The sequence below is a fragment of the Colius striatus genome, unplaced genomic scaffold (assembly GCF_028858725.1).
Source record: "Colius striatus isolate bColStr4 unplaced genomic scaffold, bColStr4.1.hap1 scaffold_34, whole genome shotgun sequence".
In the NCBI taxonomy this organism is placed as follows: Eukaryota; Metazoa; Chordata; class Aves; order Coliiformes; family Coliidae; genus Colius; species Colius striatus.
In genome coordinates, this window is record NW_026908518.1 from 1,070,164 (window position 1) to 1,091,140 (window position 20,977).

Consider the following 20,977-nt stretch of genomic DNA (forward strand, 5'->3'; position numbering starts at 1 on the left):
TCACCTCTCGGGCCCTTCCGCCGCCGCTTAGGCGATCGGATCCTTCCGCCCAACGTCCGACGGCCGGATCTAGACGGGAGGGGCACTGGGAGTTACTGGGAGGGGGGTTGGGGGTAACTGAGTGTCACTGATAGGGGGTTTGGGAGCGACTGGGAGGGTGTTTGGGGGTTACTGGGAGCGACTGGGAGGGGGTTTGAGGTTACTGGGAGCGACTGGGAGGGGGTTTGGGGTTACTGGAAGCGACTGGGAGGGGGTTTGGAGTTACTGGGAGGGACTGGGAGGGGGTTTGGGGGTTACTGGGAGTCACTGGAGGGTGTTGGGGGGTTACTGGGAGTTACTGGAAGTCACTGGGAGGGACTTGGAGGGGTTTGGGGGTTACTGGGAGTCACTGGAGGGTGTTTGGGGGTTACTGGGAGCTACTGGGAGGGGGTTTGGGGGTGACTGGGAGGTACTGGGAATTAGTGGGAAGTGGTCTGGACCTTACTGGGAGCTACTGGGAAGAGGTTTGAGGTTACTGGGATTTACTGGGAGGGGTTTGGGGTCACTGGGAGTTACTGGGAGGGGGTTTGGGGTAACTGGGGGCTACTGGGAGGGAGTTTGGGGTAACTGGGAGCTACTGGGAGTTACTGGGAGGGGGTTTGGGAGTTACTGGGAGGGGCTTTGGAGGATCCTTCTCCCCCAGAGCTGAATCTAGATGTGCCCCAATGGGATCCCTCCGCCAATGAGGTTTGGCCCCTTTCCCCGCGGATCCTTCCGCCACTCAATAAAAGCCGCCGCTCCAGTGTGTCAACTGGGTTGAACTGGGATGGACTGGGGAGACTCTTGCATCCAAACCCCACCAAACTGGAACTCTTACACACCAAGTTGCACCAAAACCTCACTTTTTCCTCTCGGAAATGCCTCAAAACCCCACTTTTCACCTCAAAACTCCACCCAAACCCTACTTTTCCCCTCAGAATTGCCCCAAATCCTCATTTTATCCCCCAAAATTGCCCCAAAACCTCACTTTTCCCCTCAAAACCCCACATTTCCTCTCAGAATTGCCCCAAAACCTCATTTTATCCCTCAGAAATAGCCCAAAACCTCACTTTTCCACTCAAAACTTTACCCAAATCACACTTTTCCCCTCAAAACTCCACCAAAACCCCACTTTTCCTCTCAGAATTGCCCCAAACCCTCATTTTATGCCTCAGAAATACCCCAAAACCTCACTTTTGCCCTCAAAATGTCACTCAAATCACACTTTTCCCCTCAGAAATACCCCAACACCCCACTTTTCCCCTCAGAAATACCCCAAATCCTCACTTTTCAGCTCAAAACTCCACCAAAACCCCACTTTTCCCCTCAGAATTGCCACAAACCCTCATTGTATCCCTCAGAAATACCCCAAAACCTCATTTTATCCCCCCAAATTGCCCCAAAACCTCACATTTCCCCTCAAAACTCCTCTTTTCCTCTCAGAAACACCCCAAACTCCCACTTTTCCCCTCAAAACTCCTCCAAAACCCCACTTTTCCCCTCAGAATTGCCTCAAAACCTCACTTTTCACCTCAAAACTCCTCCAAAACCCCACTTTTCCCCTCAGAATTGCCACAAAAGCTCATTTTATCCCCCCAAATTGCCCCAAACCCCCACTTTTCCCCTCAGAATGGATGTGCGGCTTACCCAGACTCTGACCTTTGGCACTGGGAGGCAACTGGGAGCGGCTCCTGCTCCAGAGCGCGGCCACGGGCGCTGACTGGACGGAGAGAGGAGGGCGCCGAGCGCTGATTGGTTGCTACGGGGGTGGAGTCTGCCCGGCAACGGGACTAAAGAGAGATGATTGGCTGAGAGGCGGAGCGGCGTCTGGGGGGCGGGGGGGGGGAATGGGAGGGAACTGGGATGAACTGGGGAGGGAACTGGGGAGGGACGGGGATGAGCTGGGAGGGAACTGGGACGAACTGGGAGGGCACTGAGAGGGAACTGGGAGCAACTGGGATGAGCTGAGAGGGCACTGGGAGGGACTGGGAGCAACTGGGAGGGACTGGGAGCAACTGGGAGGGAACTGGGAGCAACTGGGATGAGCTGGGAGGGCACTGAGAGGGAACTGGGATAAACTGGGATGAGCTGGGAGGGCACTGAGAGGGAACTGGGAGCAACTGGGAGGGAACTGGGAGCAACTGGGATGAGCTGGGGGGACTGAGAGGGCTGGGAGCAACTGGGAGGGGACTGGGATGAACTGGGAGGGAACTGAGGGGAACTGGAGGGAACTGGGAGCAACTGGGATGAACTGGGAGGGAACTGAGGGGAACTGGAGGGAACTGGGAGCAACTGGGATGAATTGGGAGGGGACTGGGATGAACTGGGATCAATTGGGAGGGGACTGGGACAAATTGAAGGGAACTGGGAGGGACTGGGAAGGGGTTTTGGTTTTTTATCCCACTTTCAGCCAGTTTTGACCCATTTTTGACCCATTTATTCCATTATCCCCCAATTTTATCCCATTTTCAGCCAGTTTTGACCCATTTTGACCCATTTTTCCCCCATTTATTCCATTAACCCCCAATTTTATCCCACTTTCAGCCATTTTTTACCCATTTTGACTCATTTCTCCCCATTTTTCACCCATTTTTACCCCATTTTTGACCCATTTTAACCCCATTTATTGCATTATCCTCCAATTTTATCTCATTTTCAGCCATTTTTGACCCATTTCGACCCATTTCCCCCCATTTTCAGCCATTTTTGACCCATTTTTGCTTCATTTCCCCCATTTTTGACCCATTTCCCCCCATTTTGACCCATTTTTTACCCATTTCCCTCCATTTTTTACCCATTTCTCATTTTCAGCCATTTTGACCCATTTTTGCCCCATTTCCCCCCATTTTTCCTTAAATTTTGACCCATTTCCCCCTATTTTCAGCCATTTCCCCCCATTTTTGATGCATTTTTGCCCCATTTTCCCCCATTTTGACCCATTTTTGTCCCATTTTTGCCCCATTTCCCCCCATTTTTGACCCATTTCCCCAGCCTCCAGCCCACCTTCCTGGCCCTGACCTCGCTTACGGCGGGACATGCTGTCCGCACTCACCTCTCACACACCTTTCACCCCTTTTGACCCCATTTATCTCATTGTCCCCCAGTTTTATCCCACTTTCAGCCATTTTTGACCCATTTTGACCCCATTTATTCCATTATCCCCCAATTTTATCCCACTTTCAGCCATTTTTTACCCATTTTGACCCATTTTTGACCCATTTTGACCCATTTTTGACCCATTTATTGCATTATCCTCCAATTTTATCCCACTTTCAGCCATTTTTGACCCGTTTTTGACCCATTTCGACCCATTTCCCCCCATTTTTGACCCATTTTTTACCCCATTTATTCCATTTTCCCCCATTTTTTACCCATTTTGACCCATTTTTGACCCATTTATTCCATTATCCTCCAATTTTATCCCACTTTCAGCTATTTTTGACCCATTTTCGTCCCATTTCCCCCCATTTTTGACCCATTTCCCCCCATTTTGCCCCATTTCTGCCCCATTTCCACCCCATTTTGACCCATTTCTGCCCCATTTCCATCCCATGTCCCCCCATTTCTGCCCCATTTCCCCCCATTTCCCTCCATTTTGACCCATTTTTGCCCCATTCCCGCCCCATTTTTGCCCCTCAGCCTGCCCCCTCCAGTGCCAGGTAGATCCCCACGGGACAGTGGTCGCTGCCCTGGGCCCGCTGCTCGATCCTGCTGTCGCACAGATCCTTCCTGCCCCTCTGGGACCACAGGCAGTAATCCAGCCTCCAGCCCACGTTCCTGACCCTGGCCCCGCTCAGGTAGGTCCAGAAGGTGAAGGCGTTGGGCAGCGAGGGGTTAAACACCCAGAAGCTGTCGAGGAAGCCCGCCCCCAGCAGCTCCCCGAACACCTCCCTCTCCTCCCGCGTGAACCAGGGGCTCCTCTTGTTCCCCGACGGGTTCCTCAGGTCCAAGGGCTGGTGGGCGACGTTGAGGTCGCCGCAGATGGCGACCGGTTTGGACCAGTCCAGCTGGAACACGAAGGAGCGGAAGCGCTCGTCCCAGGCCTGCCGGAAGCTCAGGCGGCCCAGGCCTCGCCCGGAGCTGGGCACGTAGACACAGACGACGCGCAGGGCAGGGAACTCGGCCGTCAGCACGCACCCTCGGCGTCCAGCTCGGGGTCACCTGGCAAGGGGACACACAGATGGGGATAAAAAGGGGCTTTAGGGGCCCAAAAAGGGGCTCTAGAGGCCCAAAGTCACTTTAGTCCTCAAAAATCAACTTTAATGGCCTAAAAAGGCACTTTAGTGGCTCAAAAAGTCACTTTAGAGGCCTAAAAAGGGACTTTAGAGGCCGAAAAAGTCACTTTAGAGGTCAAGAAGTGGATTTATTGGCTCAAAAAGGGGCTTGAGTGGCCCAAAAAGGGGCTTTAGTGGCCCAAAAAGTCACTTTAGTGGCCAAAAAGGGGCTTTAGAGGCCTAAAAAGTCACTTTAGAGGATCAAAAAGTCACTTTAGAGGTCAAAAATGGGGTCCAGTGGCCTAAAAATACACTTTAGTGGCTCAAAAAGTCACTTTAGTAGCCAAAAAGGTCCTTTAGTGGCCAAAAAAGTCACTTTAGGGGCCCAAAAAGGGGCTTTAGAGGTCAAAAAGGGGCTTTAGCAGCTCAAAAAGAGGGTTTAGAGGTCTAAAAAGTCACTTTCGTAGCCAAAAGGGACTTTAATGGCCTAAAAAGACATTTAGAGGCCTAAAAAGGGGCTTGAGAGGCCCAAAAAGTCACTTTAGAGGTCAAAAAGGGGCTTGAGAGGCCCAAAAAGTCACTTTAGTGGCCAAAAAGTCCCTTTAGAGGCCCAAAAAGTCACTTTAGAGGCCTAAAAAGTCACTTTAGAGGTCAAAAATTCACTTGAGTGGCACAAAAATGGACTTTAGAGGCCTAAAAAGTCATTTTAGTAGCCAAAAAGTCACTTTAGTGGCCCAAAAAGTCACTTTAGTGGCCAAAAAGGGGCTCTAGAGGCCTAAAAAGTCCCTTTTGTAGCCAAAAAGTCACTGTATTGTCCCAAAAGTCACTTTAGTAGCCAAAAAGGGGCTCTAGAGGCCTAAAAAGTCCCTTTTGTAGCCAAAAAGTCACTGTAGTGTCCCAAAAGTCACTTTAGAGGCCTAAAAAGACACTTTAGTAGCTAAAAAGAGGGTTTAGAGGTCTAAAGAGTCACTTTAATGGCTCAAAAAGTCATTTTATTGCCCAAAAAGGGGCTTTAGAGGCCTAAAAAGACACTTTAGTAGCTAAAAAGAGGGTTTAGAGGTCTAAAGAGTCACTTTAATGGCTCAAAAAGTCATTTTATTGCCCAAAAAGGGGCTTTAGAGGCCTAAAAAGTAACTTTAGAGGTCAAAAAGGGGCTTTAGAGGCTCAAAAATGGACTTTAGAGGCCTAAAAAGTCACTTTACTGGCCAAAAAGTCAATTTAGAGGCCCAAAAAGTCACTTTTTAGCCCAAAAAGTCATTTTACTGGCCTAAAGAGTCACTTTAGAGGCCTAAAAAGAGGCTTTAGAGGCCTAAAACGTCACTGTCGTGGCTTTAATGGCTCCTGAGGGCCCCAAATGGCCACTTAAGGCCTAAAAATGGCTCCTAAAGGGCCCCAAATGGCTCCTGAGGGCCCCAAATGGCCACTTAAGGCCTCAAAATGGCCACTTAAGGCCTAAAAATGGCTCCTAAAGGGCCCCAAATGGCCACTGAAGGGCCCCAAATGGCACTTAAGGCCTCAGAATGGCTCCTGAGAGCTTCTGGTGGCCATTAAGAGCCCCAAATGGCCACTTAAGGCCTCAAAATGGCTCCTGAGAGCCCCAAATGGCCACTTAAGGCCTCAAAATGGCCACTTAAGGCCCCAAATGGCCACTTAAGGCCTCAAAATGGCTCCTGAGACCCCCAAATGGCCACCGAAGGCCTCAAAATGTCTCCCGCGAGCCTGTGGCAGCCACCCAGGGCCTGGAAATGACCAGCAGCGCCCCAGCTTTGGCTACTCACCCATGCCATAGGTGACAGCCAGGGGTTTGGTCCTGCTGAGCAGCCCCACGCCGCTGTAGCTGGGCCGGTCACTGGGGCTGTGCTGGTGAGGGAAGGCCCCGAGGCTCCGCAACTCCTCTGGCACCGACTCAGCCCCACATTTGGTCTCCTGGAGGCAAAGGACGTCAGGGGCATCGGCCTGGACCCACTGGGGGGGGGGGGGAAAGGGAGGTTTTGGGGCGGTTTGAGGCGGTTTCGGGGCCGTTTTGAGCCCGTTTCAGGCGTCATGTTGAGTCTCTTGGCGGGCGCCATTTCATGGGGGGGTTTTGAGGCATTTTTGGGTCGTTCTGAGGCACTTTTGGGTCATTTTCTGAGTCATTTCTTTGGATCTGTGTTTAAGAGGGGTTTTTGGGTCATTTTGGGTCTTTTTGAGTGATTTTGAGTCACTTTATGTGGTTTTTTAGGGCCTTTTTCATCCATTTCTGGCTTCATTTTGTGTCTCTTTGTGGGGAGTTTCTGAGGCATTTTTGGGTCGTTCAGAGGCACTTTTGGGTCATTTTTTGAGTAATTTCTTTGGACCTGTGTTTAAGAGTTTTTTGGGTCATTTTGGGTCATTTTGAGTGATTTTGAGTCACTTTATGTGGTTTTTAAAGCCCTTTTTGCATCCATTTCTGGCACCATTTTGTGTTGGGTTTTTGAGGCATTTTTGGGTCATTTTTTGAGTAATTTCTTTGAATCTGTGTTTAAGAGATGTTTTTGGGTCATTTTGGGTCATTTTGAGTGATTTTGAGTCACTTTTAAGTGGTTTTTAAAGCCGTTTTTGCATCCATTTCTGGCACCATTTTGTGTCTCTTTGTGAGTCATTGTGAGGCATTTTTGGGTCATTCTGAGGCACTTTTGGGTCATTTTTTGAGTAATTTCTTTGAATCTGTGTTTAAGAGGTTTTTCTGGGTCATTTTGGGTCATTTTGAGTGATTTTGAGTCGCCCATTTTAGCCTCATTTTGCCCAATTTTACCTCATTTCAGGCCGATTTTGGGCCCATTTTGAGCCTTTTTCACCCCATTTTTGGGTCAAAATCCCTCATTTTTGGCCCATTTTCATTCCCTTCCTTTGAACCAACTTCTCAACCACTTCAAGACCCATTTTCAGCTCCATTTTGGGCTCATTTTGACCCATTTTGGCCTCATTTTGGCTCCATTTTGCCCAATTTTACCACATTTCCACGTCACCTTGAAGTTGAACCTTCGCCCGTCTTCCGTCGTGTCCCGGGGCGGGGCGGGGCGGGACGTACAGGTCACTGGGAGAAACTGGGAGGCCACTGGAACTTACTGGGAGGGACTGGGAAGGGGGTTGGGGTGGTTTGGGGTGGGGTTGGGGTGGTTTGGGGTGGTTTTGGGGTGGTTTAAGGGGGATTTGGAGTGTTTTTGGGGCACTTGACAGTACTGGTTTGTACTGGGAGGGCACTGGGAGTTACTGGGAGGGACTGGGAAGGGGGATTGGGGTGGGTTTGGGGTGGTTTGGGGGGGGTTTGGGGTGGTTTAAGGGGGATTTGGGGTGGTTTTGGGGCACTTGATGGTATGGTTTGTACTGGGAGGGCACTGGGAGTTACTGGGAGGGACTGGGAAGAGGGTTGGGGTGGTTTGGGGGAGGTTGGGGTCACTGGGAGTTACTGGGAGCTACTGGGAGGGGGATTGGAATCACTGAGAGTCACTGGGAGTCACTGGGAGGGGGTTTGTGGGTCACTGGGAGTTACTGGGAGCAACTGGGAGGGACTGGGAGTGGGTTTGTGGGTCACTGGGAGCTACTGGGAGGGACTGGGAGGGGGTTTGGCGTCGCTGGAAGCCACTGGAAGCTACTGGGAGGGACTGGGAGAGGGTTTGGGGGTCACTGGGAGTCACTGGGAGCAACTGGGAGTCACTGGGAGGAGGTTTGGGGTCACTGGGAGTCACTGGGAGCTACTGGGAGTCACTGAGAGGGGGTTTGGGGTCACTGGGAGTTACTGGGAGCTACTGGGAGAGGGGTTTTGGGTCACTGGGTGTTACTTGGAGCTACTGGGAGTCACTGGGAGTTACTGGGAGGGGGTTTTGGGTTGACTGGGAGCTCCTTGGAGCTACTGGGAAGGGCTTTGGGGTACTGGAAGCTACAGAGAGGGGGTTCTGGGTTACTGGGAGTGACTTGGAGCTACTGGAAGGGACTGGGAGGTGGTTTGGGGGTAACTGGGAGTTACTGGGAGCCCCACCAGGCCCGTACTGGTCTGTACTGGTTTATACTGGCGCCTCTCACCCTCTATAGGTCTATAACTTAACTGACAACATGTATTTTTTCAATGGGAGATGAGGTGAAAAAGAGTGTGGGATTGAAGAGAGCTCCCACAGGAAAGCAGCTGCAAATATGACACCGTGCTGGCTGATAGACTGCATGGGGACCTACTTACTACTGTAGCTGGGATCTGCCTTCCTGCTTTCTTGTAGCTCCCATACTCAGTGGCATAACTTAACAGACACATTTATTTTTTCAATGGGAAAAGAGGAGAAAAAGAGTGTGGGATTGAAGAGAGCTCCCACAGGAAAGTAGCTGCAAATGTGACACAGTGCTGGCTGATACACTGCATGGGGACCTCTTTATCACTGTAGTTGAGGTCTGCATTCCTGCTTTTTTTAGCTCCCATACTCAATGGTATAAGTTCAGGGAGTGCCGCGAATTTTTCGGCTCTTGGCCTGAAAAACCCAGGCTCGAAGCCTGAAAAATGAACCAGACTTGAAGTCTGAAACCCAGGCTCGAAACCTGAAACCCAGGCACAAAAGCCTGAAAAACCCAGGCACAAAGGCCTGAAAAACCCAGGCACAAAGGCCTGAAAAACCCAGGCACGAAGGCCTGAAACCCAGGCACAAAAGCCTGAAAAACCCAGGCACGAAGCCTACTTCATGCGGCGATCAACCCAGGGTCCGATTCTCAGCTGGGTGGGAAGAAATCAGTCCTACTCAATATGAGTGATAGCAGAAATCTTCTTCTTCATTGAGAGCAGGTTCTAACTTATATACACAGCAGCTTCAAAGCTAGCTCAGCAACAGCAGCTAATAGATTACATTCTTATGCTCATCCTACTTGCGGTTTCTGCGATAAGCAAGCTCCCTCACATTTTCCCATCTTGTTTTTCTCCGAAGTTGTTTTCCACCTTGGGCTGTTACCTCGTTAGCTGAAAACAGCCCGACCTTGAAGGAAGAGAAAGCGGCCTGCTGTCTACATGACAGCAACTGCTTTAACCATGGCTCTGACTCTGGTCTTGATTGTGCATTAAATTCATATAACTAGAGCTCAGGCTGCCTTGCCCCAACAGACCTAACATTATACCCTGAGATCCATGTCCATTCTCCCTCATTTTTTCTCCACAGGAAAGAGCTGCAAAGGTTGCACAGTCCTGACTGATAGGCTACACGGGGACCTACGTACCACTGTAGGTGGGGTAGGCGTACTTACTTTACTTCCCAGACGCCGTGATATAACTTCTACCACCATACTGTATTTCAAACGGGAGCTGAGCAGGCAGAGAGCGCGGGATTGGAGAGAGCTCCCACAAGAAAGCAGCTGCAAAGGTTGCATGGTGCTGACTAATAGGTTTCATGGGGAACAACGTACCACTGTAGGTGTGGTCTGCGTTGCTACTTTTTTGTTGCTCCACGACGCAGAGGTGTAAATTCTACTGGCAACTTTTATTTATACACTGGGAGCTGAGCAGGTCAAGTGACCACGATTGGAGATAGCTCCCACAGGAAGGCAGCTGAAAAGGTGGCACAGTGTTGGTTGTTAGGGTACATGGGGATCTATGTACTACTGTCGGTGGGGTCTGCATACCTGTTTCTTGTAGCTCCCAGAGGCAGAGGCGTAACATCTACTGGCAGCCTGTATTTTCAAAGGGAGAAAACGAGGCCAGAGCGTGGGATTGGAGATAACTCCCACAGGAAAGCAGCTTCAAAGGTGGCACAGTGCAAGCTGATAGACTACAATGGGACCTACATACCACTGTAGGTGGAGTCTTCCTTCCTGCTTTCTTGTAGCTCCAAGACTCAGTATTCTAACTTCTACCGACAGCATGTATTTTTTCAATGGGAGCTGAGCAGTCCTAGTGTTCAGCATTGGAGATAACTCCCACAGGGAAGCAGCTGCAAATGTGACACCGTGCTGGCTGATAGACTGCATGGGGACCTACTTACTACTGTAGCTGGGGTCTGCCTTCCTGCTTTCTTGTAGTGCCCATACGAAGTGGTGTAACTTTTACAGGCAGTCTGTATTTTTTCAATGGGAGCTGAGCAGGCCAAGTGCCTGGGATTGGAGATAGTTCCCACAGGAAAGCAGGTGCAAATGTGACACAGCGCTGGCTGATAGATTACAAAGGGACCTACGTACCACTGTAGCTGGGGTCTGCCTTCCTGCTTTCTTGTAGTGCATAGACGCAGTGGCGTAATTTCTACTGGCAGCATGTATTTTTTCAAAGGGAGCTGAGCAGTCCAAGTGAGTGGGATTGGAGATAGCTCCCATAGGAAAGCAGTTGCAAAGGTGGCACAGTGCTGACTGATAGAGTACAGGGGTGTTGAGGGATCTGCAGCTTATCTACACAGGAATGCAGATTAGCAGGCACTTCTTTATTATGCAGATATTAGTCCCTTTGTTTTAGTTACAACTAAGGTAACAGCCAAGGTAACCTAACAAATACATTTACCAGGGTCTTGTAGTTAAGGTAACAGCTAAGGTAACTGTTGGGACCTGGGCTATAATGAATGTTATGGAGTCAGTCAGAAATAGAGAACGTTTGTAGTTTGTCTTTGTATTGCCTTCTACAGCAAAAAAGGCCAGAAAGGAATGTCTATGTGATAGCAAGCTTGAGCAAGGGGAAAACCGAAACAGCAGATTGTAACAGAAACAAGGTCAAAGCAAGAAGATAGGACAGGACATTAAACCAAGCGTTGTTAGAGGACTGAATATAGCATTCAATTTAGCATTGTATGATTGACTGTACTTGACTAATAAATTGTAACATATGTAACTAACAATAATATAAAGGTAACTAAACGTAAGGTAAGCATAACCATAGTGTGAGAGAAAACTAACTGAAGGCCGAACAGATGGGGTGATATTTTAGACACAATAAGGCTGATGTTTTATGCACAATAAGGATGGTGTTTAAACACAATGAGGTTGGTGTTTAAGTTGTTACCAAAATGAAACTTTGAGGCCTTATGCATAGTGCGTGATGCTTAGTATTAACTATTTGCCATATATTGTAGCACGTACAAAGCATTTGGAAAAGGTATAGAAGTGATGATGATGTGACGATAAATTGGAGCTGATGCACATCAGATTGGCGTCTGGTCACTCCCGTTTCGCGCAACAAAGAAGAACCCCTGCACAAAGAAAAAGAAACCCTGCAGAACAGGCTGCCCAGAGGGCTTGTGGAGTCTCCTTCCTTGGAGGATTTCAGCACAAGCCTGGACACGTTCTTGTGCGACCTGATCTAGGTGAACTGAATTCTGGGGGAGGGGGTTGCTCTAGATGATCTCTAATGGTCCCTTCCAACCCCTACCACTCTAGGATTCTATGATGCCACACAGTCTAGATGCAGTACCCAGATGTGCTGTGATGTCACAGAGCACTGTTGCAGCATCCAGAGGTGATGTGATGTTATAGAGAACTGTTGCCATGCCCACATCTGCTGTGATGTCACAGAGTCTCATTTCAGTGCCCAGATACTATGTGAAGTCTCAGAGCAGTGTGTGTCCAGTGCCCAGACGTCCTGTGATGTCACAGAGCACTATTGGAGTGCCCAGATGTGCTGTAAGGTCACACAGCCTTGCTGCAAAGCCCAGATGTGCTGTTGTGTTACACAGTCCTGTTGCACTGTGCACATGTTCTGTGATGTCACAGAGTACTGCTGCCTTTCCCAGATGTGCTGTGATGTCACAGAGCACCGTGCCAGTGCCTAGTGATGCTGTTATATATCACAGCAGTGATTGAGTGCTCAGATGTCTTGTAATGTCACAGAGCACTGTAGCAGTGTGCAGTTGAGATAAGATGTTATAGAGCACTGTTGCAGTGCCCAGATGTGCTGTGATGTCAGAGAGTCCTGTTGCAGTGCCCAGATATGATGTGAAGCCTTAGAGCACTGCTACAGTGCCCAGACGTCCTGTGATGTCACACGGGACTGTTGCTGTGCCCAAAGGTGATGTGACGTCACAGAATACTGCCGCAGTGTCCGGATGTGATGTGATGTCACAGAGCCCCATTCCAGTGCCTAGATAAGCAATGATGTCACAGAGCAGTGTAGTGGTGCCCAGATGTGCTGTGATGCAATACACACAGCACAACCTCTGCAATGCCCACATCTCCTGCAGTGTCACACAGCCATGTTGCAGTACCTAGTTGTGCTGTGATGTCACAGAGCACTGTTGCAGTGACAACGTCTGCTGTGATGCCACAGAAACCCGTTTCAGTGTCCAGATATGATGTGAAGTCTTAGAGCACTGCTACAGTGCCCAAAAGTGCTGTCATGTCACACAGTGCCGCTGCAAAGCCCAGATGGGCTGTTGTATTACACACTCCTGTTGCAGTGCGCACCTGTGCTGTGATGTCACAGAGCACTGTTGCAGTGTTCAGTTGTGCTGTGATGTCAAACGTCCGCGGAAGAGGAAGACGGAGCACTGGAACAGGCTGCCCACAGGGCTTGTGGAGTGTCCTTCCTTGGAGGATTTCAGCATAAGCCTGGACACGTTCCTGTGCGACCTGATCTAGGTGAACTTGATTCTGGAGGAGGGGGTTGCTCTAGATGATCTCTGATGGTCCGTTCCAACCCCTACCACTCTAGGATTCTATGATGTCACACAGCCTGGATGCAGTACCCAGATGTGTTGTGATGTCATGGAGCACTGTTGCAGCGTCCAGAGGTGCTGTGATGTCACAGAGCACTGTAGCAGTGCCCAGATGAGCTGTGATATCACACAGCCTCTCTGCAATTCCCACATGTGCTACAATGATAGAGCCCCGTTGCAGTACCAACATGTGGTGCAATATCACACAGCCATGTTGCAGCTCCCAGATGTGATGTCACAGAGAACTCTTGAAGTGCCCAGATGTGCTGTAAGGTCACAGAGCACTGTAACAATGTCCATTTGTGCTGTGATGTCACAGAACACTCTTACAGTGCCGTGGAGTGCTGTGATGTCACAGAGCACTGTTACAGGGCCCACACGTCCTGTGATGTCACAGAGCACTGTTGCAGTGTTCAGATGTGTTGTGATGTCAAACGTCCGCGGAAGAGGAAGGTGAAGCACTGGAACAGGCTCTCCAGAGGACTTTAATCTGAATGAACAAATTGGGTAATGTCACTCACAGCAGAAAAACAAAAGGTTGAAAACCATTGCTCCCCATGCACTGCAGCAAAAATGTGTCTTAAACATTTGACCCTTAAGGGGGAAGATCTGTTCCAATATATACACCCCCTCTCACTTACCCGCTCCCCAACATGAACCTGAACAGGGACCCAGCAACCTGACAAGGATATATCCCGGAGGGCTGGTTCTAGGGAGGGCTCCCAGCCCTGTCCAGATAGTAGTAATGTGGAAAAATGAGGACTCTGACACAGAATCTTCCTCATTGGTGTCCATGAGAACTCAATGCTGTACTCATTTAATAACCACCTTAAAGATCCCCTTAAATTCTAAAATCAAACAACATATAATTGCCCCATTAAGGCAAGGGGTTGGGCAGGGTGAACCAGTACACATGAAAGTGCCTTTCTCACCTTCTGATTTAATTCTCTGAGAAAAAATCAACTGGTCAATACTATAAGGAGCATCCAGATAAAGTGAGAAAGATAAAAAAAAAAACAAAAAAGAGGAAAAAAACCCCACCAAAAAAAGGAAAAAAAAAACCCAACAGAGAACAGAACCCAATATAAACATGGGATTAATGCATTCAGTTTTAAATACATGTAGAGGCACAATAGGAACTGAAACTGCAAATATTGCGGCAGCCACAGGGAAAGAGGAAAATGGTCCATTTTTGCAACCCTTAAATTTACAATTTGGCAATAAAGTGATAACATATGAATTTTTGTATGTTCCAGAATGTCCCATACCCCTGATGGGGAGGGACTTGTTGTCTAAATTAAATGCACAAATTGTCTTTGAAAATGGAGACTTGTTACTAAAAATATTTGCATCAAAGACAGGACAAATATTGATGATAAAAGAAAAACTAAAGGTGCTAGAATTACCTCCAGAAGTGGAGAATGCAGCGATCCCAATGGTGTGGGAAACTGAGATTCCAGGAAAATCACAATTGACACAACCAGTAAAAACTGAAATGAAAAAAAAGTAAAATCGGTCAGGGTGAGACAATACCCAATAAAACCTGAGGCAAAACAAGGATTAAAAGTACCAATTGACAAATTTCTGAAATATCAAATTCTAGAAGAATGTCAGTCAGAGGATAACACACCTATTTTACCAGTACGGAAATTGAATGGAGAGTATAGGTTAGTTCAGGACTTAAGGCCCATAAATCAGATTGTGAAAGATACACATCCAGTTGTAGCAAATCTATATACCTTACTCACAGCTCTGAGAGAAAATGATCAGTGGTTTATAGTGCTTGATTTAAAAGATACTTTCTTTTGTATCCCTTTGGAAAAGGAAAGTCATAAACTATTTGCTTTTGAGTGGGAAAGCCCCCAAACAGGATGCAAGGTGCAGTCAACATGGACACGGCTACCCCAAGGATTCAAGAACAGCCCGACTATCTTTGGAAGACAACTGGCAAAAGAACTGGAACTCTGGACTAATGAAATGACAGTGAAACCGAGACCAGAGCATCTGCTTCTCCAATACGTGGATGACACCCTAATTGCCACAAGGGAAAGGTCAGCCTGGATACAGGTAACCATTGAACTTTTAAACTTTTGGGGATTAAACAGGTACAAGGTATCAAAAGAAAAAGCTCAAATAGCAGCCAAAGAGTGATCTATTTGGGCCTTGAAATTTCAAAAGGAGAACGGAGGCTGGGCACAAATGGAAAGGAAGCGATTTGTGCTATTCTGGAGCCACACACTGTGCAGGAGTTATGGGCATTTTTGGGAATGACAGGATGGTGCAGGCTCTGGATCATGAATTATGGTCTTATAGTCAAACCATTATATGAAGCCCAAAAATCTACCCCTTTTACATGGGGCGAAGAACAGCAGGAAGCTTTCCGGAAGCTTAAAATAGCTCTGATGACAGCGCCAGCCTTAGACTTGCCAGATTGAGCCAAAGACTTTCAGTTATTTGTTCATGAAAACCAGCATTTGTCTCTAGGAGTTCTGACACAGAAACTAGGAAGCTGGAAGAGACTGGTGGGATATTTTTCCAAACAACTGGACTTGGCGAGCAAGGGATGACCTTCTTGCCTGCAAGCAGTAGCTGCCACTGTCACACTGATCCAAGAAGCAAGAAAGATGACCTTGGGAAGGACTGTTACAGTCTATGTCCCACATATGGTAACCACAGTCTCGGAGCAAAAGGGGGGACATTGGTTATCCCCGAGCCAAATGATGAAATACCAGGTAATTCTCACTGAGCAGGATGATGTGGTGTTGAAAACAACTCACCTTCTAAATCCTGCAGTGTTTCTGAGCACTTCACAGGAAGAGCAACAACTGGAACATGACTGCATTGCAACCATTGAACATACATATTCCAGCAGAGAGGACCTGAAGGATGATCCTCTTGAAAACCCGGAATGGGAACTGTTCACAGGTGGCAGCAGCTTCGTCATGAATGGAACTCGCCACGCAGGATATGTGGTAACAACCGAAAACATGATAATAGAAGCAAATGCATTGTCAAGCACAACTTCTGCACAGAAGGCAGAACTGATTGCATTGAGAAGTGCTTTGGAATTCAGTAAAGGAAAACGAGTTAGTATTTGGACTGATTCAAAATATGCTTTTGGAGTAGTCAGGTCCATGGCACCCTGTGGAAAGAAAGAGGACGACTGTCTTCCCAGGGAACAAACAATAAGCATCAAAAGGAAATCTTGCAACTGCTAGTGGCAGTGCAGGAACCAGTTCAAGCAACAATCATGCACTGTAAAGTACATCAGACAGGGAACTCAAGGAGAGTAAAATAGCACAACACACAGTCTCACAAATGGCAATCATCCCCACCAGAACAGTAGCGCTTCCTAGGGAGCCACCAAAACATTCCGGGGAGGATGAGAAATTGTCTGAGTTACTAAATGCAGAGAAAAATTCAGAAGGATGGTGGACGACAAGTACAGGTCAGGTAGTGTTGCCTCCCTTAGTCATGAGAGAGGTTTTGCAAACAAAGCACAGGGAGTGTCATTGGGGTGCAGAAGCTATGACTCAGCTTCTGAAAAGTGTGATATCAATACAAATGTTGGAAATGGCCAAATGAGTAATTGTGAAATGTGAAATTTGTTTAAAGAACAATCCAATAGTAAAAAAAAGGGCACAGATGGGCAAAATAAAAACTGGAGTGGAACCAGGAGATTATTGGCAAATTGATTTTACAGAATTACCTAAATGCAATGGATATAAATATGTGTTGGTTGGGGTTGACACCTTTTCAGGATGGCCAGAAGTCTTTCCCTGACGCACCAATCAGGCTACGGAAACAGTTAAATGGCTCCTGCAAGAAATTATTCCAAGGTTTGGAGTTCCATTTGGAATATCTTCAGACAGAGGACCACATTTTGTGGCCAATGTGGTACAAGAGGTAAGCAAAGTCCTAGGAATTTCCTGGGATTTACATGCCCCTTGGAGACAGCAATTGAGTGGAAAAGTGGAAAGAATGAATCAGACCCTAAAAAGAGAGATTAGAAAAATCTGTCAGGACGCTAAATTGAAATGGCTTCAGGCACTTCCACTTGCATTGCTACCAAAATAAGAGCGAAAGCTCGAAGTGGAATGTCAGTAAGTATGTATGGAAAAGCCTATGAGGTTCCTGAACCAAATCCAAACATGCATGTGATGGGAAAACAAGATGTGTATAAGTATTTACTTCCTCTTGGAAAAACCCTGAACAGGCTCCGAAGTGCAGTATATGAACTTGATTGAGGGGGAGGGGGTTGGTCTAGATGATCTCTAATGGTCCCTTCCAACCCCTACCATTCTAGGATTCTATGATGTCACACAGCCTGGATGCAGTACCCAGATGTGCTGTGATGTCACAGAGCACTGTTGAGGCATCCAGAGGTGATGTGATGTTATAGAGAACTGTTGCCATGCCCACGTCTGCTGTGATGTTACAGAGTCTCGTTTCAGTGCCCAGATACTATGTGAAATCTCAGAGCACTGTGTGTCCAGTGTCCAGATGTCCTGTGATGTCACAGAGCACTATTGCAGTGCCCAGATGTGCTGTCATATCAGACAGCCCTGCTGCAAAGCCCAGATGTGCTGTTGCGTTACACAGTCCTATTGCAGTGCCCACGTCTTATGATGTCACAGAGTACTGTTGCCTTTCCCAGATGTGCTGTGATGTCACAGAGCACTGTTGCAGCGTCCAGAGTTGATGTGATGTTATAGAGAACTGTTGCAGTGCTCACGTCTGCTGTGATGTCACAGAGCATTGTAGCAGTACCCAGATGAGTTGTGATGTCACGCAGCCTCTCTGCAATTCCCAAATGTGCTGCAATGTCACTGACTCCTGTTGCAGTACCCACATGTGCTGTGATGTCACAGAGCCCTGTTGCAGTGCCCAGATGTGCTGTATGTAAGAGAGTCCCACTGCAGTTCCCAGATGTGCTGTGATGTCACACAGCCAGGTTTACAGACCTGTTGCACTTCCCAGATGTGATGTCACAGAGAACTGTTGCAGCACTCAGAAGTGCTGTGGTGTCACAGAGTCTCTCTGCAATGCCCAAGTGATCTTGGATGTCACACGTCAGTGCCCAGGTGTCCTGTCATTTCAGAGGAAACTGTTGAAGTGCCCACATGTGCTGTGATGTCACACAGCCCTGTTGCAGTGCCCACATGTGCTGTGATGTCACACAGACCTGTTGCAGTGTCCAGACATCCTGTGATGTCACACAGCACTGTTTCAGTGCCCAAATATGCTGTTATATATCAGAGCAGTGATTGAGTTCCCAGATGTCTTGTTATGTCACAGAGCACTGTTGCAGTGCCCAGTGGTGATGTGACATCACAGAACCCATACGTGATGTCACAGAGAACTGTTGCAGCACTCAGAAGTGCAGTGGTGTCACAGTCTCTCTGCAATGCCCAAATGATCTTGGATGTCACACATGTCAGTGCCCAGATGTCCTATGATTTCACAGGAAACTGGTGCAGTGCCCACATGTGCAGTGATGTCATATAGCCCTGTTGCAGTGCCCAGATGTGCTGTTATATATCAAAGCAGTGATTGAGTACCCACATCTGCTGTGATGTCACAGAGCACTGTGACAGTGTCCAGTGGTGATGTGACATCACAGAACCCCACGGCAGTGTCTAGATGTGATGTGATGTCAAACACTCTTGTTGCAGTGTCCAGATGTTCTGTGATGTCACACAGCCCCGTTCCAGTGCCTAGATATGCTATGATGTCACAGAGCAGTGTAGCACTGCCCAGATGTGCTGCAATGTCACACAGCCCTGTTGCAGTTCCCAGATGTGCTGTGATATCACAGAGCACTGTAGCAATGTCCTCTTGTGATATGTTTCAGAGCACTGTTGCAGTGCCCACGTCTGCTGTGATGCCAGAGTGTCTTTTCAGTGCCCAGATACTATGTGAAGTCTCAGAGCACTATTGAAGTGCCCAGATGTGCTGTCATGTCACACATGTGCTGTGATGTCACAGAGCATTGTTGTAGAGTCCAGTGTTGCTGATATATGTAAGAGCAGTGATTGAGTACTCAGATGTAATGTCACAGTGCACTGTAACAGTGCAAATCTGTGCTGTGATGTCACAGAGCACTCTTGTAGTACCCAGATGTGCTGTCAGGTCACAGAGCACTGTAACAATGTCCATTTGTGCTGTGATGTCACAGAACACTCTTGCAGTGCCCTGGAGTGCTGTGATGTCACAGAGCACTGTTACAGGGCCCACACATCCTGTGATGTCACAGAGCACTGTTGCAGTGTTCAAATGTGCTGTGATGTCAAACGTCCGTGGAACAGAAAGAACAGGAGCAGTCTGCCCAAAGGGCTTGTGGAGTCTCCTTTCTTGGAGGATTCAGCATAAGCCTGGACACGTTCCTGTGCGACCTGACCTAAGTGAACTTGATTGTGGGGGAGGGGGTTGGTCTAGATGATCTCTAATGGTCCCTTCCAACCCCTACCGTTCTAGGATTCTATGATGTCACACAGCCTGGATGCAGTTCCCACATGTGCTGTGATGTCACAGAGCACTGTTGCAGTGTCCAGATGTGATGTGATGTTATAGAGAACTGTTGCCGTGCCCATGTCTGCTGTGATGTCACACAGCACTGTAGCAGTGCCCAGATAAGCTGTGATGTCACACAGTCTCTCTGCAATTGCCACAACTGTGGCAATGTCACTGAACCCCGTTGCAGTGTCCACGTGTGCTGTGATGTCCCCATGTCTATCAGCCAGCACTGTGTCACATTTGCAGCTGCTTTTGTGTGGGAGCTATCTTCAATCCCACTCACTTGGACTGCTCAGGTCCCTTTGAAAAAATAGACGTTGTCGGTTAAGTTATACCACTGCGTATGGGAGCTACAAGAAAGCTGGTACGGAGACCGCAACTACAGTGGTAAGTATGTCCCTCTGTAGTCTATCAACCAGCACTGTGCCACATTTGCATCTGCTTTCCTGTGGGAGCTATCTCCAATCCCACTCACTTGGACTGCTCAGCTCCCAGGGAAAAAATATATGCTGTCAGTTAAGTTATAGCACTGTGTATGGGAGCAACAAGAAAGCAGAAAGGCAGACCTCAGTTACAGTGGTAAGTAGATCTCGGTGTACCCTATCAGCCAGCACTGTGTCACAGTTACAGTTGCTTTCTTGTGGGAGCTATCTTCAGTCCCACTCACTTGGACTGCTCAGCGCCCATTGAAAAAATACATGTTGTCGGTGGAAGTTATACCACTGCGTATGGGAGCTACAAGAAAGCAGGAAGGCAGACTCCACCTATAGTGGTAAGTAGGTCCCATTGCAGTCTATCATCTTGCACTGTGTCACATTTGCAGCTGCTTTCCTGTGGGACTTATCTCCAATCCCATGCACTTGGGCTGCTCAGTTCCCATTGAAAACACACAGGCTGCCAGTAGAAGTTACGCCACTGCGTGTGGGCACTACAAGCAAGTAGGTACACAGACCCCAACTACAGTGGTAAGTAGTTCCCCATGTAGTCTATCAGCCAGCACTGTGTCACATTTCGAGCTGCTTTCTTGTGGCAGTTCTCTCCAATCCCATGCACTTGGCCTGCTCAGCTCCCATTGGAAAAATACAGGCTGCCGGTACAAGTTACGCGATTGCGTCTGGGCACTACAAGAAAGCAGGTACACAGACCAAAACTACAGTGGTAAGTAGGTGTGGTAGTTTGAGCCTGGCTGGATGCCAGGTGCCCACCACACCACTCTGTCCCCCATCTCCTCAGCAAGCCAGGGAAGGGGAGAAAATAAGATGGGAGTCTCGTGGGTTGAGATAAAAGCAGTTTAATAAAGAAGCAGCAAAGCCGCGCGCGGGAAGCAAAGCAGAAGCAGATAAAGCTGTTCCTCTCCACTTCCCATCAGCAGCGATGTCCGGCCACCTCCCGAGAAGCAGGGCTGCGGTACGCGTAGCGGTTGCTTTGGGAAGGCCAGAAATGAATCTCGCCTCCCCTTCCTGCTCCTCTCCCCCAGTTTATATTACTGAGCTGATGTCATATGGTATGGAATATCTCCTTGGTCAGCCTGGGTCAGCTGTCCTGGCCATAGTCCCTCCCAAGATCATGCCCACCCACAGCTATTGGTGAAGGTGGGGGAAGGAGTGCTGG

The 20,977-nt window shown here is 48.3% G+C and overlaps 1 pseudogene; it reads right to left on the minus strand.

Annotated features, from left to right (window-relative positions):
- Positions 1-3,653: 3,653 nt before the first annotated feature.
- LOC133629199 (DNA-(apurinic or apyrimidinic site) endonuclease-like) lies at positions 3,654-6,853 on the minus strand (annotated as a pseudogene).
- Positions 6,854-20,977: the final 14,124 nt, after the last annotated feature.